Consider the following 23960-nt stretch of genomic DNA (forward strand, 5'->3'; position numbering starts at 1 on the left):
TAACATCTGTGCCAATCTTCCTCTATTTAATGTGAGATGCCACCACAGCGTGGCTTGATGAGTGTTGTGTAGGTCTGCACGTGAGATCCGAACCTGTGAACCCCAGGCTATGGAAGTGGAGCACACAAACTTAACCAGTACACCACTGAGCTGGCCCCTCTTTTTTCTTTTAATTACGGCAATGAGAAGTATGCAACCTCCTATCTGAAGAGGATTAAATAAACAAAGCAATGAATTCCAAAAATTCCCAGGGGAAGGTATTAGCTGTGAAATGAAGGTCTTCCTGGAGTCACGGCTCTGGGTGTGTCATAGCTGGGTGGTCCATGGGTGTGACTCCAGGAGGACAGAGATAGAGGTCAAGGGTAAAGAAGTTCTGGAAACCTTCAGAATAGTAACTTCAGAAAGAAGAACTACAGCTGGGGGTAATCAAAATTAGTAACAGAGCACTGCTTTCCTGTATTTGTCAAAGGATCTAAAACCTGGAAACCATGACCTGTGGTAAGTAACTTGCCCCTGAGATGATACTGGGCTCCCCGTGTCCCAGCATCTCCTCTTCCCCAAGGTGAGCCACAAGTAAATCAGGGACTTGCCCTCCTTGGGTCAGCTGGAATCTTACAGCTCCAATTTCCAAACCCAAACTTTCAACGCCCAGACTGGACTACAGGCTATCTTGAGTAAAGTGACATCTATCAACATAGCGAGGTTACACTAATAGCAATCCTTGGAAAAGTCACTTAATCAAGATACTTAAGTCAAAAGAGCTGCAGCGCAGCTCAATTAACTGCACAGTAGCCTCATCTGGATAGTACAATAAGAAGATGAAACGTTACACATTGATGGGAAAAGTTGTTTGAACTAAGTTCTCCCATTTCAAGCAGAATAAAGTGTATTTACCCCTGGAGCAGAAATATTAGTCAGTGTACTCCCTGCTCAATCCAAAAGAAGTCACTGAACCATGGCTTCCATCACTGGTCACCAAGCATCATGTGACATCAAGTCAATCAGTGAGGATGAGAAGGTGCAGAGATGCAGTCCTGCTGCCCGCTCACCTGAAAGACCAGACCCAACAAACAGGGTTTATGGATCCAGTTTCCCTTTAAAAAGAATATAACTCTGAATCAAACCTTAACATACGATACTCTTATCTGACATAATTCTAGCCAGAATCAAAAAACCTTGATATTAGCCTATAGAGCTTTATTATGAATGTTAGATTTCTTTGAGTATTAAAAATAACCTATAATGGATATAAGGTTTCCTTTCAGGGTGATAAAAATGTTCTATATTTATTGTCATGATGGCTGCACAACCTGTGAACATTCAAAAAACCATTCAATTGTATGCTTCAAGTGGGTGAATTGAATAGGATGGGAATTATATCTTGACAAAGCTGTTTTATTTTTAAAAACAGATTATTAAATCTCCATTACCTTCTCCAATTCTTAGTTGGGAAAATTCCAGATTAGAAACCTCTGGACTGATTGAAAAAGAACTTCAAAGGAACAAAGGTTAACAAGCAATGCCCTTAATGCTAAAATGTTGTTGCTCCTAGATTTTCTTTATTTAGCTATTTCTCTACCACAACCCCCCCCCGATTGAAGTGGTTAGAAAAAAAATCCCTCTCTTCTTCTCTCCTGTTTTCAAACTACTCCTGCGCCTACCCACTCCCATCCCCTCCTATGGCCCAAGGATTATTTCATAAGGCAGTGGTGCCAATTATGTCAGCACATGAGGGTCCCCTTGGAGCCCCAGCCAGGTATTCTGATTCTGTAATCAGAAAAGAGGCTCAGAAACCTGTAATTTTTTTCTTTGACTCCTCAGGTTATTTGGAGGCTCAACCAGATTGGGGAACCACAGTTCTAGACTCAATGATACCATACCTATAATTGACACTTTCATTAAAAATAATCTAGAGACAAGGGAAACAATAGAAAGAATAAACAAATGGGACTTCATCAGACTAAAGAGCTCTTTCAAGGCAAGGGAAAACAGGATTGAAACAAAAAAATAACCCACTAATTGGTAAAAAATATTTACAAGTTATTTATCTGACAAAGGATTAATCTCCATAATATATAAAGAACACACACAGCTTAACAACAAAAAATCAAACAACCTGATCAAAAAATGGGCAGGGGACATGAACAGACATTTCTCCAAAGATGATATACAGATGGGCAATAGACACATGAAAAGATGCTCACCATCACTAATCATCAGGGAAATGCAAATCAAAACTGCACTAAGATATCACCTTACACCTGTTAGAAAGGCAAAAATATCCAAAACAAAAAATGACAAATGTTGGAGAGGTTGTGGAGAAAAAGGAACCCTCATACCCTGTTGGTGGGAATGCAAACTGGTGCAGCCACTATGGAAAACAGTATGGAGATTTCTCAAAAAATTAAAAATAGAAATACCTTATGACCCAGCCATCCCACTACTGGGTATCTATCCAAAGAACTTGAAATCAGCAATTCCAAAAGTCCCATGTACCCCTGTGTTCATTGCAGCATTATTTACAATAGCCAAAATGTAGAAGCAACCTAAATGCCCATCAATTGATGATTGGATAAAGAAGATATGTTATATATATACAATGGAATACTACTAGGCCATAAAAAACGATAAAATCGTCCTATTCACAACAACATGGATGGACCTTGAAGGTATTATGTTAAGTGAAATAAGCCAGACACAGAAAGACGAACTCTGTATGACTCCACTCATAGGTGGAAGTTAAACATAGAGACAAAGAGAACTGATTGGTGGTTGCCAGGGGAAAGGGGGGGTGGGGGGAGGGCACAAAGGGTGAAGTGGTGTACCTACAACATGAGTAACAATAATGTACAACCGAAATTTCACAAGGTTGTAAACTATCATAATCTTAATAAAAAATTAAAAAAATAATCTAGAGATGTTGTACAGTAGATATGATTGATCAAAATTTTTGAGCACTGACTATGTTTGAATCTTTCAAAATATTGTGGAGGGTGAGAGGGCAACCCTCTACACTCTAAATCCTAGGAGAGCAACTAGCTGGTTACTTACGACCACTAAGGAACATTAACTCGCAAAGACACACGGTAGCTGTACACACAGGTACATTTGCCTGAATCACAAGAATACATCAGCATCTAAGACAGCATACCACAGGATTCAAGGGCAGTGGTTTAAAATAATTCCATCTGAATCACCACAGCATTAGAGGAGCAGAGTAAACAATGTCCTCTCGCTCACTAATCCTTCCATCACTGAACGTGGAAATACTTCTATGGAATCCTCAGCAACACCAGAGCACTAACGCACGCCCCAGTTAGGCTTCAGAATTTCTTCTTCCAAGTCAAAAAGAGTATCAGACGTAAAATCCAGAACACTGAAGAAGGCATTGAACAAATGTGAGCAACTAAAAATACTTCTTGCCAGTATCTACCTCTTGTCCCTGAAGTACTTGATCATTTCCTCCGAGAATAATGGCTCTGCAACAAACATGGAATTTTAACCAAAAGCTGTGTAAACACGCAGTTCTCTCAATCTGGCAAAACAAATACACTCTGTAAAAGGTCTCTCCAGATCAACCTTCCCAATAAAGGTTCCCTGACAACAGAGCACCTCGCGCCATCTGAACTCCTCCCAGGGGAAGAAGCTGGTCCAAGTCTGTCCCTCTCGGATAGGGCTGCACCTACGACTTACGTCACTGCTTCTGGAATAAAGAATAGAAAATTGGGAAGCAGAAGCCAGGGAGTACCGTTCCCCCTCACCCAAATTACTTTATCCACAGAAGATTTGTTCTCGTCTTAGTAAGACAGAATTTTAAACACATACAGACGTTTAGGTTATGGGAACTCTGGGCAGGCACTACTGGAGGATCGAAACTGACCTAGGGTGGGAGTAGAGAATGATCTCAAACCACCTAATAATTAGGTGTCAAATACTGTAGGAATTCAAAGAATGGGAATCTTTGAGGGCTGAGAAAAATCAGAGAAGTCTTCATAATAGGGGTAAGGGTCTAACTGGCCTTTAAGGAAACTCATGATTTGGGCAAGCTGAAAAGGAAAGACATCTTGTCAGTGTTCTCCCACAAGACGGGACATGCCCATCTTAGATTTTCCAGGCAAGGGTCAGATGCCTGTCCAATCTCTCTCTTTTTTTTTTTAAGGAAGATTAGCCCTGAGCTAACTACTTCCAGTCCTCCTCTTTTTGCTGAGGAAGCCTGGCCCTGAGCTAACATCCGTGCCCATCTTCCTCTACTTTCTATGTGGGATGCCTACCACACCATGGCGTGCCAAGCGGTGCCATGTCTGTACTCAAGATCCGAACCGGCGAACCCGGGGCCACTGAGAAGCGGCACGTGCGCACTTAACTGCTGTACCACCAGGCTGGCCCCTGGCCCCTGTCCAATCTCTTTAAGTGATTCTATAGGCCTCTCTCGTGAGGTTGAGTAGACGCGGTGGGAATCATTGCCTAGTTCTCTCTCCAAAGAAAGATCCTCCCCCCCCAGTCCCCACACACTCTGACCCTTTCAGACCCTGAATGCGAGGGAGGGGAGTTCAAGAATCCTGTTACCAGTTTTCAGCAAATTTGAAAATGTGCACCTCAGACTGCCTGCTTACTTTGGAATGGCAGACTTTCAGGGTAGGATTTTCATCTTGCATATACTTGGGCATTGGCATATAATCCATAAATGTTTCATGAATGAATCTGTAGGACAAAGATATGGGTTAGGCACCGGGATAGCCTTTACACTTCACCTTTGACCTCAGTATGGTTCTCCCTGGTCCCAAGTGCACTGAGGAAGGTGAGCACCCTGACATGGTTAGCTGCACTGGGATTTCAGTAAATGCAGCACAATGATTAGGTTTCGCCATGTACATATGAAAGCACAAAGTTCTTAAAGAAAAAAACAAAACCCAACACATTCGGCCTACGAAGTCTTAACAGGTTGCCCCTCCTTTTTCCCCTCCTGCCTGCCCTCTTCTCTCATTGCTATGCTCCTCATGCAGCATCTCCCCAGGAACATGCTGAGCTTAGTCAAGGGAGCTGACCATTTTGAATAATGGAATGCCAGAGTCAACAGAGAGCAAAGATCATCAAATAGAACCCTGGGGGCAGGTTCACAGGATAGTTATCAGCCTGATACTGGAGAGGGCTGTGGGGCAGGCCAAGCATTCCCCCAAATCAACGTGCCTGTTCCGTGATTTTGCATGAGATTCTGGGAGCTTCTTTGTTTCCTTCTTTTTTTTCTTCTTTTCCCCAAAGCCCCCCAGCACAGAGCTGTATATTCTAGTTGTAGGTCCTTCTAGCTCTGCTGTGGGGTGCCACCTGAGCATGGCTTGACGAGCAGTGCTAAGTCCACGCCCAGGATCCAAACCAACGAAACCCTGGGCCACCAACGCGGAGCACATGAGCTTAACCACTTGGCCATGGGGCCTGTCCCCTGGGAGCTTCTTAATAAGGAAAAAGTCCATCCTAATGGGCCCGAGGCTTCACCTCTAACCTCAGCAAGACTCTCTCCATAGTCAACACTCAGTGAAAGTTCACTACAGCGGAATAAATGAATGCATGAGCACTAAGTGTTAAATTGGAAGCACAAAGATACAACAGATGTTTCATTACAAAGTAAGTGGCCAGTCCAAGATGCAAATCTTCAAAAGATTTAGTTGAAAACTTATAACAAGATTCTTGAACCCCTCACTCACATCCAGGGTTTAAAGGGTCAGAGTGTGTCGAGACCAGGAGAGGATCTTTCTTTGGAGAGAAAGATGCAATGATTCCCACCACGTGTACTCAACCTCATGAGAGGCTTCCAGGACCACTTAGAGAGAGTGGAACAGGTGTCTGATCCTCGCCTGGAAAATCTAACAGGTGGGAGAGAAAGCGGCCTATGCTGTGAGGATGGGAATGAAGGAGAGGTTGCTGCTGGGTTACGATTAGCTTGCATGCTGGAGTTTGAGCATAGACGTATGTTTTCTGTAGACAACTCACAACAGAGGGTAGTAAGTTGTCTCAGATCCTGTCTAATAGAGTAGATTAGAAGGACGAAGAGGGCTGAGAGAAGCTGAGTCCCAGATGGAGAAGCAACAAACCAGAGGTGAGTACATCACCTGCATCAAGGGAATTGCAGGGGAGAGGCCCCCAGTGATGGTCCAGGAGTGGAGCGAGGAGGGGAGAGGGCTCTCCAAAGGCCCCTTGTACTAGTTTGCTGGGGCTGCCATAACATGTATCACAGCCTGGTGGCTTACATGACAGAAACGTATATCCTTCACTGTTCTGGAGGCTAGAAGTCCAGATCAGGGTGACAGCAGGGTGGATCTTATTCTGAGGCCTCTTTTCTTGGCTGTGGATGGCTGTCTTCTCCCTTTTTTCACATGGCCTTCCTCTGTGTGTGACCTAATCTCTCTTAGAAGGACACCAGTCACACTGGACTAGGGCCCATCCACATGACCTTGTTTTACCTTAATTACCTCTTTAATGGCCCTATCTCCCAACTAGGGATGAGGACTTCAATATTTGAATTTTAGGAACACACACTTCAGGCCATAACACCCCATGAAAGAGCCCAAGAGCAAGAGTCAACTCAAAACACCTGTCAGGCTCAGAGAGCACAGCACTACCTCCCAAAGTACCAGCCAGGCGAGAACTTCCTTATCTGTCTTCTCTCTCATCTCACCCATCCCACCCCTAGTCTTACCACTGCAACCCTGGAGGGAACATAAACCCTGACAGCTAGATGGAGGCAACAGGACAGCATGGGAAAGACTGGAAAAGAAAGACATTCTATCTTATATCAAATTTTAGCTTTTTATTGTTATCTGAAATTGGACATTCTAAGTTCTAAATTAAGAGTATGTAGCTGGGAGAGGGCAGGGGGGGTGAAATGGGTGAAGGGAGTCAAAAGGTACTAACTTCCAGTTATAAAATAAATCGTCCTGGGATATAATGTACAGCCTGGTGACTATAGTTAATAATACTGTATTGCATATTTGAAAGCTGCTGAGAGTAGATCTTCAAAGTTCTCATCACAAGAAAAATAATTTTGTAACTCTGTATGGTGATGGATGTTAACTAGACTCATCGTGGTGATTATTTCTCAATACGTATAAATATCAAATCGTTATGCTGTACACTTGAAACTAATGTTACATGTCTATTGCACTTCAATTAAAAAGAGTATTTAGCAATTGAAGTTGATTGTAGAATTTTTTTAAATTGAACAATAATCAGAAAAGTCATAGATTTCATCTGGAGGCAAGGGATATACTAACTTGACTGAATAAATTTTCAAGATACCGTGGGACATAAAGCCGCTTTATGATTACATCCTGGTGAGGCTTATTTATTCAGCAAACCAGATACATATGAACGAATTAATGAATGAGTAAACAAACAAGCAAATTTGCGGGGCATTCATTATGGGCTGGGTGCTTTCATACATATCATCGTTTTTATGAATTAACTACGGTGCAGGTTGGTTAAAAGATGGCCCAGATGATAAAGAAGGGAAAAGTTTAGGGAGGAAAAAAGACATAAGCAATAGTTTCATTTTGGCAATGAATCCTTTCTAAAATGCTCCAATATCTCACTTTTTTCTTCCAAAGAAAATAAATGACCACATTCTTTTTAAACCGTAAATGTCATTCAGATATGGTATCATAATAATCATGCAGTAAAACTCTCTTGAGAACATTAATCTCCTTCCCTATATTCACAACTTGCCTTTATCCAGGGATGACATTTCTCTTGAGAAACAAGTACATCATTCTTCTTTAAAATAAAACCTGCCATCAACCGGGACCGACCTTGGTCCATGAATCAGTCAGAGCCAGCAGCACTGATACAAAATTGGCCAGAGCTCTGGCAACATCACTGTCTGGTCTGTCAAATCTGCTCCTCACATGCTCCAATGAGCCTACCAGAGTAAAGCCCCAAGGTTACCTCATGTCCTAAATCTATCCAATTTAAAAAGCACGGGCTTAATCAAAACACGCTACCTTTGGAACACAGAAGTCATTCTAGAAGTAAGAAACTCCATGAGATTCTCTCTCGTGTTGAGGTTATATTTAAGATACCTCTAAAATGCTCTTCCTATTCTATGTGTCCAAATCCTGGATGTTGATGTCAACAGCACCGTCTAAACAACCCACTGTGTTCATCTCTTTAAACAGAGCTGCCCTGCACATCTAGTAATCAACTCCAATGGCAACACATATGTGCCATGCACCTTAGTGGCTTCTTCCCAAGTCCATTCCTCAGGTTTCATCCATCTTGAAATCCAAGAGAATCAACCACATTTAACAACACAGGTCTAATCCTCAAACATCACTGGTGACAACATAAAATGTGGAAAGCAAAAAGTCACTGTGGAAAGAAAGCAGTTTGGCAGTTTCTTACAAAGTTAAATATAAATTTACCATACAACCCGTAATTCCACTCCTATGTATCTTGCCAAGAGAAACAAAAACATGTCCACATGTTTATGGCAGAATTCATAATTGAGAAAAAGTGGAAACTACTGAAACATCCATCAACTAGGTTAACAAGATGTGGCATTCCCACACAATGGAATACTATCCAGCACTAAAAAGGAACGAAATACTGACGCATGCTGCAACAGGGGTGAAGCTCAAAACCATCGTGCTAAGTGAAGGTTGACATAAAAGACCTTATACCGTAAGATTCCATGTGTATGACAGGTCTGGAACAGGCACATTTACAGGCAGAAAGCAGATTAGTGATTGTCTAGGGCTGGGAATGGTAAGAAAGCGTGATTGCAAATGGGCATGAGGGATCTTTTTGGGGTAATGGAAATATTCTAAAACTGGATGTGGTGATGATGACACAGTTCTATACATTTACTAAAAATTATTGAAGAGTATACTAAAATTGGTGAAGTTTATGGAATGTAAATCATATCTCAGCGAAGCTGTTTTTAAAAAGATCAAATAACAAAAAGTGAACAGGGAGATACATACACAAAGCTGTTAGGTAGTGAAAAATATCTTTAGAGGGAGGGAGAGTGTAGGCTCCATGTATGGTTGTATTTAATTCTTGTTTTTACTCTAGGAAGATTTAATTGCCAAATGTTGGCTTACTGCATATTTCATCAGTTCTTTGACTCGGTTTCAAAATGGGAATAACTTGGACTCTCCAAATTCTGGAATGTTGGAAATGTCATTTACATTGATCACAATAGTTCTGTCTGGCCTACTGAATCTCTGCCCAGTCATCTAGTGTCTCAAATACATTTCAGAATAAGGAGGAAATTAAGTTAATAAAACAGATTCTGTGAACTCTGATGCCCTAGGAGCAGGAGTGAAGAAGTGAATGGAGAGCACAGAAATTATTTCTGCTGCCCCGACAGCAGAATACATGTCATTTGAACAGCATATATTCAAAACAGCATGTTTCTCATCCCCAGTCCAACAGAGAGGGGATGCTTGCTCACTTGAAGGCAGGTTGCTTCATCTCCTTTAGCACAACAATGTTACCCTGCATGCTAGGGCAGACCTACCATGTCTGGTTTGGTCCTGAGTGCCAGACCTTCTCCTGCTAATGGCTCTCGTCTTCTTTTAGAAAAACTGTCTCTCCCACGCCCACCCCCACACCAACCGCGTTGTATGCTGGCTGTAGCTGTTCCCCAGAGATGGGAGTGTGTCCTCAGCAAGGCTATTCAGACTCTCCCTGGGATTTCCAGAGTTGGATGAGGGAAGGCACAGGTGGAGGGAAGCAAAGGAAGAGGGGAAGGGAAGACAAGAGCTTCCTCTCTGGTGGAGAAGCTAGAACAGTATGGACCCGGCAGCTTGAACCAAGACCCGATTCTAGCCCTGGGCAGAAAGCTGGTTTGAGAGAGGGAACTAGGGGGCCCCTGAGTCCAGGGATTCAGGCCCTGCTATAGCCACGTCCTTTTAGCACAGGATTTGGGGTCACATAAGCCAAGACACTCCCCTTCTGCCCTAAGCTAATTCAAGTTGGGTTTCTGTCACTTGCAACCTAACAGTACTGACAAATCCTTTGGTGCCTTCTCATCTACTCGATCTTGCTCAGGCTGTCATCTCACACCCATAGCAAAAGAGGGGCCTAGAAGTTCGACAGCACGGTTGCAGTTTGCATTTCTGACTGTTGAGTACATTTCTGCAGTCAGTAGCTAAATTCACTTCATGAACCTACAGAAGTGAAATAAATACTCTCTGGAGTTTAATTGGGCTAAATATATCAGGATGACCTACAGTGACCCCTTTGAACTTGCAGGTCAGGGAGGGCATACTTATCCCTCATTTCTTTGGCTATTAGCTGCTCCCTGATAACACACACCCTTTCCCAGCCCTACGCCAACCACTGCATTCACTATTTACCTCTATCATTCCAGTCACTGCAGAAGACCTGCCAGCAAGCCCAGTGTGGGTCTTCTGGCCTATTTCCATTCTGAACGTATGTACTGCTCGTTGGCTCTCCTGCAGGAACCAGCCAACAATAAAAACAATTGCAATTAACTGGAAATGAATAGCATTAGACTATTTTAAAACACTCATGGAATAAAAAACCACTGTAACAGCTGGGTCCAGGCTGCCCACGGGGTGGACCTTACCTCCTCTGCTCCCCAAGCAACTTGGCTCCACAGAGCTGAGGGGGACAAGGGAGGGACACAAGGAAGCTGCTCGTGGAGCTGAAACTAAGGATGAATAAGGAAAACCCTCAGGATAGGAAAGCACTAGGAGAGAGGGTCAGACAGTGGGGAAGCTGCCCTGGGGTGTGTGGTGGGGTGCTGGGGTTCAGCTGGACCAGGAGGCCACAAGGCCCAGGGATAATCCTTGAGTAGTGCTGAAGACATGATATGCAAAGACAATGTCACCCCCACTAATTTATTCCAAACAAGAGAACTGGAAGAGGAGCATGACACGGCGGCTCAATCAAGGCCTCACTTCCTGGGGGCTATGCCAGCCTAGATCTGCTACACTGTTGCCCTGGCAGCGCAAATGGAAAAGCCTTTCAGATCTTTTTCCATTAGAAGCTCGAGGCTGTCCCGTGTCTGTGCTATATGGGGGCCCTACACCTGTCTGCCCAGTGAGAACAAACTCCTGTTAACTGAATTTCATACCCTGGACCTACCATCTTTCAATTTGCAACCACTTTCCACATTTAGGGATAAGAAGCAAACAGCATTAACACAAAGGCTTGAGAATGTTCCAATAACAATAACAAAGATTTAATATACCACCCCCCCACCGTGCCCCACACACGTCCACAAATCCACACACCTTGCACCTGAGGCCAGTAGGGTTTACAGATTAAAAAGAGCATGGCTACTTCAGAACTTGCAATTTAAGAGACAAAATAAGAAACCCATACTGTTTCATTTACTCATACACACTGAATACCACTATGGGCCAAGTACACGGGGGATGTAGAAATGTCGACCACCCACAACCCCTGCCTACAAAAATCAGTCTTAGTGTTTAAAAAAAGAAAAGAAAGTCCATGTAGAAATGCACCTGTACAAAAGCAGAGAGACACAGATTTGTAAACCAAAAGTACAAATGTCCACTATATCAGGTGTACTCAGTTTGTGATGAAACTACTGCATTTCTCTAAAAGAATGCTTAAAGCTAAGGGCAAAATCCCAGATAACGGGGCAAAGACACAGGGAAGCTTAATCAAACATGCATTTACTGAGGGCATTCTAGGTGTCAGGTGGTGCTGAGATTCCAGGACCTTCACGATGACATATTACTTAGATCAGTGCTGTCCAATACCGTAGCCATTAGCCACATGGGCTACTGAGCATTTGAAATGAGACTAGTGCAAATCGACATGCACTGTAAGTGGAAAATACACAATGGATTTCAAAGACTTACTATGAAAAAATAATGTCAACTATATCATTAATAAGTTTTATATTGAATACATGATAATACTTTGGATATACTAGGTAAAATAAAATATATTACAATTAATTTCTTTTTCCTTTTTTTATGGCTACTAGAAAATTTAAAATGACCTATGTGGCTTGTATTTGTGGCTTGCTTCTATTTCCATTAGACCGTGATGATTTAGATTTTCCCTTCAAAGACTGTGATGATAGCATCCATTTAGCAATAACAGTATCTTATTATTACCAACAAAGCAGGCAGAAAATATGCTATCATGTTACCATGTTTAAAAATCACTTACTCTCATAAAATCATAAAACTCAGATCTAGTAAATACCACAAGTTAATGACAATGAAAGTTAAATTTTAAAAGATTCACTCTGCCACATGCAGAAGAAGGAATGATTAGCCAACAATTTTATTTCACTCAAGACTGATGAACTTGTAGGCAAACTCAACTATTACTCTGTTGTGTATGGTTCAAAAAACATGTCTATATTATTCTCTGTTGACAATTGGACAATTCCAAAGGACTCAATAGGGAATTTACATCCCTTCTCACATCATTCTAAGTACCACCATCTTCATCTTAACCACGATTCACTGTTCTGTACCTAGATTAAGAATGAAACAAGTCTGGCGAGACTGAGGAAGTTGGGAACGCAATTTGGAATAAGACTGTCACTACTAAAGGAAATATGTCTTTACACTGTCCACATTACCTAATGCTATAATGATAGAAGGATCAAAGAGAGGAGTGAGAATACAGGGAAAATAGTTGTGAACTGCACAGAAGACACAAGGCGGATGCGTTGCAATGACATATGGGGGGCAATCCCTCTTTACTGCTCTGGATTATAACGGCAAGCATAATCATTGGCCAATATATCAGTTCTTTAAGGTAGATTGATAAAGAACATGATAACATTGATAATAATAACAGCCACAATAACCATCATTTACTTAAATCATGACTTCGCAAAAGTTTTACTTTGCAAAATTTTATTTTTTAAATATTTTGTTATAAATAAGTATTATCGCATTTAGTGCTCACACTACTTCGGAATTAGATGCTATTGCTATTATTCCTAGTTTTCAGATTGGGAAAGTGGAAGTTTATTGGGCCAAAGCGGCACAGTTTATAAAGGGAAGAGACTGGATTTCACTCAGCTTCAGTTTCAGAGACCAAAACACAACAATAGGCTACATTTAAGAAAATATTAATAATAATAAAGTCTGGCCAGCAGACCAACATTTTTACTACTTAAAAGAAAAAAATTAGTTGCTTTTAATGATGGAACAGTCCTCAGATCTGCTGCTGGCACATAACAGAGCTCCTCTAGGAAGTCTGAATGGACCAACTTGGAAGAGACATTCCTTCTGGCTGTTCGCCCTCACTCACACACTCCTGCCTCATTCCAGGGAGGGTAGCATTTTTATTTCTTTGTCCTTTTCAAATGCGGAGCATATGCTTAATGAATAAATATATTGAACTCACAAGTCAAAAAATCCTTTTCCATATAGCTCGCTAAGGATACCAAATCAATAACGGAGAAAATGTAAAGACAATTACAAACAAGCGAAGTGGCTATTTATATTCAGCGGAGCTGGTAAACTACAGATTGGGGTGGAGGCGTCCATGTTTTGGCAACAATTTGGAAAAGCAGAACTTCTAGATACTTAGATGCTTCTCTGTCATCAGGACATTTCCGTTCCTTAGGAAATTATTCTAATATCCTGTATAACAACTCTTTCCAAGCTGTAAAAAAGGAAATACTGCAATTCTTCAGGACAATTAAAAGCACTGATATTATAATGAAAGTGGAATTGTAAAACACATCACCCAATGAGGAGGAATGGGGCAAGGGAGTGCAGGTGACTTTGTTCCAGAAGCCACACACAGAAGCACCCACGGCCAGCAGGCTGCCACCTAACCCTGTGGCAGATCTCAACAGGATAGAGGCAGCAGCTCTGTTTCTTTTGCCACCCTGAATATAAACATCCACTTGCAATGTAGTGAGAATCAAACGTGCTTTGTTCCAAGGGGTATGCACTTAAAATAATGAGCGGTTGTTTCAGAGAAGAAGCAAGCGAGCCTGGTGCCAAACAGTAACACAGCCCTCAACAGATTGGCCAGGAGACAGGCTGGGATGGGAGGCATTTTGAGGAAATCTCTTTCTGGCTTATAGAGACTCTAGAGGAAAAGCAATAGAACAAATAAACAAACAGCACACCTGACATGGTTTAAAGGACCGCACAGAAAGAATCCAATTACCGAGGAGCTGATCAAGATTGCTGACCGGATGTACACACACAGTTGGTGGCAGAAATGAATTCTTCCTTTAAAAAAACTCCTAGGAAACCCCAGATGGAATACAGATATTGGTTATAGTTTCTAGGCCTATATTTTGAACAGTTTTTTCCAATTTAAAAAAAAGCTCACAGGAAAGAAACGTGAAAAACGTTTTTCTCAAAAGAGAGAAATGATACAGCACCCCCACCCACCAAAAAATCTAAGGTTTTTTGTTTTAAAAACAAAGAGCCAAGAAGGTTCATGAGAGAATTCGAGTCACTTGCACCCATGAGGAAAGTGGATTGAGCCTGAAACGAGACTGACCTGGAGAGAGGATGGATGGCAAACTACTCAGCATCCATCCCCGGGTGAGGACCCCTTGATGTGGTTCCATGCAGGACCTCAGGGCCACAGATATGTTTGTGGCTGGGTCCTAGCTTGTATTTTCCTTCTGGCCGCCTTTTGTAAGAAAGCAAAATGCAACCCACTGTCCACGAGCCTTTTGGACGGCTTCGCCCAGCAGTAAAATGACTGTGGGTCATAATTGTCCACAAGTTAGTACCCCCTTTCATTCATGAAAAATGATTAATCACCAACGTGTCGACTTTCATAGGAGATTTTCTAATTATGTGCGCATTCTTGTCAAATTAAGAGAATCAGCACAGAAGTTTTTTTTTTTTTTTGAGGAAGATTAGCCCTGCGCTAACTACTGCCAATCCTCCTCTTTTTGCTGAGGAAGACTGGCCCTGAGCTAACATCCATGTCCATCTTCCTCTATATGTGGGACACCTACCACAGCATGGCTTGACAAGAGGTCCCATGTCCGCACCGGGGATCCGAACTGGCAAACCCCGGGCCACCAAAGCAGAACGTGTGAACTTAACAGCTGTGCCACCAGGCAGGCCCCAACACAGAAGTTCTTAGCTGACAAAACTTGACCAATAGTCTTATCTGGTTCTGGCTCAGCAGGATGCTAAGGGCCTGGATTCCAGATCCTTTTCCGGACCTTCATGTGGCTGCTCAATGCCCTCTGCCTCACCTGGGACTCCCCACTAGTCTCGAGGCAGCTTGTCCAAGTCTCTCCAGCCTTCTTCACTGATAACTACTGTAACCAGCTACATCTAGGACTCCCAAGGTGACTGTCTACATCTGAGAGAAAGAGAAAAGTACATTTAGGGGTTGTACGCTAGGAGCAGCCAGAACTAAGGGGCATGTCTAGCTCTGCCTCCTACTGAGGGTGTCACTTTCCAAGGGGTCATTTCACTTCCCTAGGCCTGGATCTCAGCTGTAAAATGAGTTCCCACCCCACCCCATTCCAACCACTAATAGTCCGCCTTGCGCTATAGTGGAATGGGAACATGCTAACTTGGCTAAAACTCTAAACTCCACGAAAGGCAGGCATTGCCATTCATCCATGGATCATCTAACACTCAATGACTGCATCAACATGTATTGTTCATAGGAAATCCGACAATAAGTAAGAGCAGCCTGGACCTCCCAAAGCTGACAGTCTAGCAGCAAAATGCCTGGTGCAAAGAAGGTGTTCAATTCAAATAAAATGACTTGTTGAAAGAGCTTACATCATTCACCCTCCATTACAAGCAGGTCTGCATCGCTTTCCGCCCAATTTTTTTTTTTTTTTTTTTGAGCAAGATTAGCCCTGAGCTAACATCTGCTGCCAATCCTCCTCCTTTTGCTCAGGAAGACTGGCCCTGAGCTAACATCCATGCCCATCTTCCTCTACTTTCTATGTGGGACGCCTACCACAGCATGACTTGCCAAGCGGTGCCATGTCCGCACCCGGGATCCGAACCAGCAAACCCCGGGCCGCTGAGAAGCAGGACATGTGCACTTAACCACTGCACCACCGGGCCGACCCCTGTGCCCAATTTTTGACTGAAGAGACAAGATGTCGCCCAAGGTGGACTAATAGACAAGCTCCCTGAGCGTGGCTAACAATGGCAGTATCTTCTGCTAGTGTTGGCTGCTTCCCATGGAAGAATGATTTCCCCTGGAGGAGCAGACTTCCAGCTGAGGGTGAGCTCCCCAACCAGGAAATGTGGCCTGGTCTTCCTCAGGTCCCCAGGGAGGCAGCCCCATCAGGCTGGGAAGCCACAATGGGAAGGGCAGAACAGAGAGAAGTTGGGGATATTTCTCCCACGGGGGGAGCAGTCAAAGATCTACCCCATTCGCTTAGGGGTGTTGTTAGGTGGGGCCCAGGGACATCTCAGTTCCCTCCGGCAACAGCAAAGCGAGAAAACTACTGCCACGTGGAAAGCAGAAGACAGTGCGAGCCCTACAGTACACCAAGAAATACGCTGCCCTGGTGGTGGGCAACTCCAGCCCCATTAGCATCATCAGATCTCTGTGAAGTAACTATACTACAGATCCACTTTTTATTACTTCTAAATAGCATTTTATTGCATCCAATAAAAGTAGTTGCTAAAAATGGTCAGTGGTTTGTAGACTGGTTGACATAGCAACCAGTGACTGGTTTTCCAATTGAGGGTATAAAACCCACAATTATTTTTGACTCATGTATGACAGGGTATCAGGTCTGAGGCACATAATAGAAAATAGACCCCTTCCGACTACACTCTTGACCCTTAAGAGGTGGCTGTTAAAGGTAAACAGGAGATAGGCAATGAGTTTTTCTAGGTCATTCAACAGACCTTGGATTTTGAACCTGGGGATTCCAAAGCTAACACCTGTGCCCATCTTCCTCCACTTTATATGTAGGACGCCTACCACAGCATGGCTTGCCAAGCAGTGCCATGTCCACACCTGGGATTCCAACTGGTGAACCCCGGGCCCCCAAAGTGGAACATGCGAACTTAACCGATGTGCCACGGGGCCGGCCCCGAAAAGGTGTTTCTTAACTATAAGTAAGAAAAATGAGGCTTAGTGAGGTGAAGCAACTTGTCTAAGGAGAAGAGAACTACATCTTCTGAACCTCAACCTGCATTTTGCTGCTAACTACCTCCACACCTCTGTCTTATGATCATTGTTTAAATTCTCCTCCAGACTAGTCAGCTCAACATCAGGTGACTACCATAAGGGGCTTTATGACCCCTGAGTATGTGTGTGTTGGCGGTATAGTTCAATAAATATTGGTCACCTACTATGTGACAGATACTCTACTGGACACACAGGACATCAAATTGAAGAATGAGGCATACTTCCCTCAATCAAACAGAAGACTGTTTTGTTTTAAAACACATGGTTAAATCACTCAGAAAAGTTACTTATTAAAATATTGACTAAATTCACTGATACCCATCAGTGAGTCTGATGTCAAGGACTAGACTAGTTTTTTGTTCACTGTAAATGGCTGGAGTTGGGAAAGTGACGTTTGATTAACAATCTTTTTTATTAAACCACCTGTACTTTTCAGCTCCTGGGTAGCAATAAACCAAAAAGAAGAAATCTCTTTAAATCATGCAGCATCTTAACACGAATCATATAATTCTATGCTTACGGTTTTCAGCTTGAAGTTTAATCTGATCTGGATCCATAATAAACTGATTTCTTTCTATCATTTTATTACAGAGGATACAATGGTTGTACTTCAATACACTAGTGACTTTTTTTAAAGGATACCATCAGTATCATATACCTATATAAATAGTTAACTGGAAAAAAAATCTAGACTCCTTTTCCACATCGCATATTTAAAATATACCCAAGAGGCCTTTGATGGGTTTAGCTTTGCTTTGTCAACTCCTATATTCATCATGCAAGGTAGAGAAAATTCAGTTGGCTTCTAGCGAAATAATGCACAGCACCATAACAGTGAACGTTTTCAGTACCACGAGTTAAGGATTTTACGATGTGACAGTTTTTAAAGTATTTCTAGATACTCTACTACATACTGGCTGCTCCTGGATCTTCACATTAACGTCATCATCCCCTGTCCCCTCCGGAAAAAAAAAGGAGGGGCTGGCCCGTGGCCTAGTGGTTAAGTTCCCACGCTCCACTTCAGCGGCCAGGGTTTCCCAGAGTTTCGCCGGTTCGGATCCTGGGTGAGGACACGGCACTGCTCATCAGGCCACAATGAGGCGGCATCCCACATGCCACAACTAGAAGGACCCACAACTAGAAATATACAACTATGTACTGGGGGGATTTGGGGAGAAAAAAAAAAAGATTGGCAACAGTTAGCTCAGGTGCCAACCTTTAAATAAAACCAACATGAATGCAAAGTCAGAGGAATAAGGCTATACCCTCTGCAACAACTCAGAGAAATACACTTTCTATTCTTAGAAATTCAGTGTGGTTGACAGACCATTGCTGGCCTGTCTGTAGGGATGCTGTGTGAAAGAGAAAGTCAGCTTCCTTGGTGGTCATGCCTCTTCCACATTTAAAATGTTGGGAAGCTAAGTTATCAAAGAAAGATGGGTGTGCTTCCTAGCACCATGTTACTTATGGATTCCTCTGAATTCACGTTTAGGCAAATGTTGGCAGCAAAAATCCGAAGACACTAGAGCTTTGTGGAATGAATCACACAGATTTAAATAGAATGCTTTCTTTATAAGATGTATGTTTTTATCCTGATGGAACCTGTAAATATGACATCTGGGGCACTCCATTACAGCTGTGGCAACAACTGGCACCACTTAGCATATCTAATATGTGCTAACGGAGAAATTCTAAGTAGAAAACTACAAGAAAAAGCATTATATCATTAATTCAACAAAGATGTCAGTACCTACTGTAGGTCAACACTGTTCTAGGCACTAAACTCCCATCTTCAAGGAGTTTATATTGTACTGTGGAAAGACAGGCTACTAATATACATTGAAACACACAGCAAGTTAGAAGGTGACAAATGCCATGGAAGAAAATAAAGCAGAGAAGGGGGGCAGGGCGTGCTGAAGGCGGGTGGCCAGGGAAGGTGTGCTGAGAAGGTGACGTCTGAGGAAAGACCTGAGGGGTTGCGGGGCTCAGCCAGGGAGACACCTAGGGAAAGAGCGGTCCAGAGTTCAGACAGCGAGAACAAGCTCTGAGGCAGGAATGCGCCTGGCAATTTGAAGGACTAATGAGGAAGCCAATGTATTTAAATGTCTTAAACTGATTCCAGATGAAGGGGTTACAATTAGGGGCAAAACATCATTAACAGCCATATTTTCATAAACGCTTAGAGCAAGAACGTGCCTTTGTAAATGCTTAATAAATCCCTTCATCCTACCAGGCTTGAAGAAATGAGGAAGAGAGGGGTGAGGGAGTAACTGAAGGTCACACCAGCAGTGACAGCCAAGAAAAGGCTTGAGCACAAGTCTCCCAAACTCAGCACCGCGGTTTTGTCTCATGCTCCAACTTTATAAGAGGCACTTTCATTTAAGGGGGAAAAAAAAATTGAAAAAACAAAAGAATCCAGCCAACTAGCGATCTTCTTAGAGCTAAAAAATTGATTAATTTCACTTTTTCATTCAACAAATAACCAAGAGAGACCCTACAGGCACCCTAAATATTTGTTTTGGAATGAAAGAGATAATAAAGGCAGCCTTACCTAGACTCCGCTACCCACCAATTAATTGTATAGGTGTGTAACAGAAACTTGTACACAAGGAAACACAATTCGGCTGTTTATTGTAGCACTATTTGTTATAGTAAAAAAGTGGAAACAGATCAACTGTCCTTGGCAACAAAAGTGTCTGTAATAACAGTGAAAAACTGGAAACACTCTAATTTTCTCTTGGCAAGGGAATGAGTACAATTTATTCATACCCTGAAATTCTCTCTAGCAGGGAAAGTTAGACCAACATGTACCTCAAAACAACAAATTTAAAAATGCAAGTCGTACGTATATAGAACTATGCCATTATGTAAAATGTTAAACACACAAGCTTACAGATATTGTTTGTAGATACATACTATACAGAAGTACCAACATGTTGGGGAACTCTGCAGACTAACTTCACATTAGTGGTGACCTGAGGATGGAGGCGGAGGAGGGGGGATGGGTAAAATATTTCCATTGCAGTTTATTTTCAACAGGAGGATAAGAAGCAAATATGGAAAGATTAGCAACTCTTAAACATAGGTAGTGGAAAATGGAAGCCTTACTCTATCCTCTTTTCATGTATGTCTGAAAGATTTCATGCTTATTTTTATTTTGAAAGAAAGAAAGGGAGAGAGAAAACTCCTCCAAAACATTCCATTAACTCCAATGCACAGTTGCCCTTAACCTCCAAACCTCGGTTTCCTCACCTTTAAAACATGGGTGAAAATTTCACAAGATTGTAACCTATCATTAACTCAATAAAAAATAAATAAATAAAATAAAATAAAACGTGGGTGATACTAGGTGTACCTGTCTCAAAGATGTTTCGAGAAGTGGCAGTCTGGAGAAATTCATTGTCAGGTGGGCAGGGACACTGTATCATTCCCCTAATTCAATCTCCAGGGCCCAGCATGCATTCTTTTTATTCAATTTCACTGATAAGAGTAATGAGATTTTTCAACAGGGTTATAACCACGCCCCCCCCCCACGCCAAAAAAAGCCAAAAAACAAATCTAAGGGGTATAAATGATACAATAAATGAAGCATCTCAATAAATAGATGAAAAACCTGCAACAGCCCAACATGGGACCACCTCTCCCAATCCATCTTAGGCAAGCACTGGTTAAAAATTATAAAAACTGGATAAATTTCCTCACATAAAATCTATCTTCCAAAACCCAAGAGAAGAAAAAGGAGACACTGGTAGGTATCATTAGGAAAAGATGATCAGATTACATCTATCAGTAACAAAACTCCCAGCCACACCTGGAACCGGGCGGGCCCTGCACGCTGGGGACAGAGAATCAAAATCCAGTCTCTATGAGGCACTCTCGCTTCTCCAACTTTTTCAGACCTCAAGGAGGTGAGGCTCTCCTCTCTGGAAAACCAGTTCCTCCCTCTGCCGGGCCCTTGCTGTCTTGAGATCACATTCTCCAGAGAACTGGCTACGTTTCCCCATTCCAGGGCGCTTGCTATTGTCCTATCCTGTAAGGAAAACGGAGACCCAGCCAAATCACCTGTGAGCCTGCGGCCAAAGGAAGCCTCCTCTGGTCCAGGTGAACAGCGTTGAGTCAGCAGATTTGCCCCAATGTTTGCAAATAAAGTTGCGCTGGGCTGGGCTCCCTGGAGAAGCGCAAGCTTGGATATATTGGCCAGGCCCAGTCCCTAGGGGGTTACTTGTAACTCTTCCACTTACACTAGGCTCCATCTGCCCAGTCTGCCGCCTCTCCAGGCTCTGAGGCCCCATTCACATTAGGCGGGTGAGAGGTCCAAACGCAAAGGAGAAAGTGAGCCAAGGGTTCACAGATGAACCCTGCCAACTGCTGAAACTAAACCGCAGACACAAACCTGCTCAAGCCCACAGCGAAGGAAACGTGGATTAGAGAGGGTACCCACCCTCCTGGGCGGAGGTTGGGATAAATGGCGGGCGGGAGCGCGCCTCTCTTGCGGCTTCACATCCTCCCTCCTCCCGAAGTCCCGTCTGCCCCAACTCGAGCATCCCTCCTGGGAGCTACGGCGGCGAAGAGGACAAGAAGGGCGGGAGTCAGTCGCAGGCCCGGAGTGGCCTCGCCTGCACCCTCGGGCGAGCCGAAGGGCTCCTGGAGTCAGAAAGCAAACAATAGCGGACCCTCGGTTGCCCCAGCCATCCGGAGTCTCCCGCTCGCGCCTTCTTCCCCAGCTTCTCCAAGTTCAGCGCCGAGACGGGTCGAGCCCAGATGCGGGGACCTGGGGGGAGCGGGGCGCCGGGCGGACCAGGCAGGTGGGACAGGATGCTGACTCGGCACACCCAGAACGCCCTGCCGGGGTCTGGTCATTCATTCCCACCTGCGCCTCCTCCACAGCAACCCCGCGCCCTGCCCCAGCCGGCCTGCGAGTCGCGAAGGACCGGGAAGAAGCCCTGCTCCTAACTTGGCCAGGTCCTCCCCCTCTAATCTAATCCCCACCATCCTCCTCTTCCTCGAACCCCAAATCTGCCCTCTGCAGACAGTTGGCGGCCGGCGGCGGACAAGGGAGCGCTGGCGGGACCCTCGCGGCCACCCCGCGAAGCAGCTCCGCCTGGCGCGCGGTCCCCGGCTCCTCGCAACCTCCCTCGCCCGAGTCCCAGACACAAAGGCGGGTGCGCGAGCCGGGGACCCCGCTCCGGGGAGCCTCCCAACTCTCGGCGCCGAGCACTCACCCCATCGAGGCGGCGGCGGCAGCGGCTCCCCGGGCCCCGCTGGCTGCGCCACCCCGCCCGCCGCTTCCCCAGGAAAACGCGGCCGCCGGGCTCGCTTCCTGCTCGGCTTCCTGCGCCTCGGTCCCTCCTCCTCCCCCGCTGCGGGGGTCAGTGGGCGCCGCCGCTCCCGGGCTGGGCCGGCGGGGCGGGGGCAGCGGCAGCACCACCACGTGGCCGCCCGGCGCCGGCCCCCGCCGACCCGGATCCCGCGGGAGCGGGAAGGGAGGTGCTAACCATTCCCCTCCCCTCCACCCCGCGCGGGCCCAAATTCCGCGAGTCAGGTGACCCGGCCCCGCGCTCCGCCGCCCGGGACCTGCGGGAGGTGCTCCCGGCCCGGCAGCTGCCCATCCCGCGGGCCCGTGCGCCCTGGGCGTCCACGGCTTGCTTTAGGGTTTTCCACGGATCGTGGGACCCTTCCCCGCGGATCTGTTTCATCATCATCACCTGAAGTTCGTGGAAACCACCGGTACTCTGACCCCTGGGTTTAGGTCGCGTGAGATACCGAATACTGTTCATTTCTGGTCAACTTCCAAAGTCGTTTGTGGTCGTGGGGGTGTTTTCAAAGTCACTGATCCAAGCGCCTTCTAACCAGAATCAAATCGGTTATATTTTCCAAATTATTGAACAGAAAGTAAACGAGAACGTGCACATAGTCTCTGGAATGAACCAATTGGAGTGACTGTTTCTTAACACTCATCAGGTGGCAGGAGAAAACTAGCAGCGTTAAGTGTCTAACTCTGCTCAGGAGTCAGAAAGGAGAAATCTACAGCCTGAACTGGGAGGCAGGAATGGGGAACACCCTCAAAGCAGTGTCTGGGCTGCCAAGGGGGCCACCCTCGCTCCGCAGGACCCCTAAGGTTTCCCTCCCTTCCCCAGCCCCCTAAGACCAGCGTTTGAATCATAATAGACTCCTCCTTTAATTCCAAGGGTTTCAAAGCTCTCCACCTACTCGTTTCATTTGGGACGCGTTTTCCATTCATTCTAGTCACGCTAACCAGCTAGGGCTTAGAAAGTTTTATTCACCAAAGCTGCTCTGTTCTCCGGTTTAGCTCTGCGTCCTTTGCGCAGGGCAGGAAGCTTTCTAGAATAAATTAGTGGGATGAGTGCTTTTTGTTGGAATCCACTCCAAATCGATTGAACTTAAAAAAAAAAAATTCCAACCAGTGAAATTCATCCTAATAGAGTTAAATTTGTAACGTCTTGGCCAGATCTTGACGTCTACACGGCAGACTTTATCTGTGTCTCTACCCACCCCACCCGCAAGCCAAGTGTACAATCTGTCTTAGGTTTAACAGGTGCCATCAAACAGGGAGCAAAAGCTGTGTACCTAGCTGCGTGGTCTTCACTTCCTAAGTCCTACATCAGAGATTCCTTTAAGAAGCGGTGAACAGCCAGTTCAAAGCAAGATGTGTACACTCCTCTTCCTGTCCTTTATCCCCTCAAATAAAATCATGGTCTAAAAGAAATGCGAACTGGCAGACTTCTTTCTGGTTGAGTGCTGGCGATTTCTACAATCCAGTTTCATTGCGGTGTGCTGTAGGGTATTTAGGGGGAACAATACCACCCCATGAGTTTTCTGTT

At 44.5% G+C, this 23960-nt stretch overlaps 1 protein-coding gene across 21 annotated transcripts in view; it reads right to left on the reverse strand.

Moving 5' to 3' along the window:
- RAI14 (retinoic acid induced 14) overlaps nt 1–22587 on the reverse strand; it is a 138550-nt gene extending 115963 nt beyond the window's left edge. For 5 of the 21 annotated variants that reach the window (XM_070587056.1, XM_070587063.1, XM_070587051.1 and 2 more), the window contains exon 1: nt 895–1049. The gene's annotated coding sequence lies outside the window, so the exon portion shown is untranslated. Of the gene's footprint in view, nt 1–894; nt 1050–3612; nt 3699–22340 lie in introns of those variants that run through there. The other 16 variants (XM_070587055.1, XM_070587066.1, XM_070587065.1 and 13 more) reach the window with 9 other exon arrangements.
- Between the last annotated feature and the right edge of the window lie 1373 nt (nt 22588–23960).

This window comes from Equus przewalskii, chromosome 20 (assembly GCF_037783145.1).
Source record: "Equus przewalskii isolate Varuska chromosome 20, EquPr2, whole genome shotgun sequence".
NCBI lineage: Eukaryota > Metazoa > Chordata > Mammalia > Perissodactyla > Equidae > Equus > Equus przewalskii.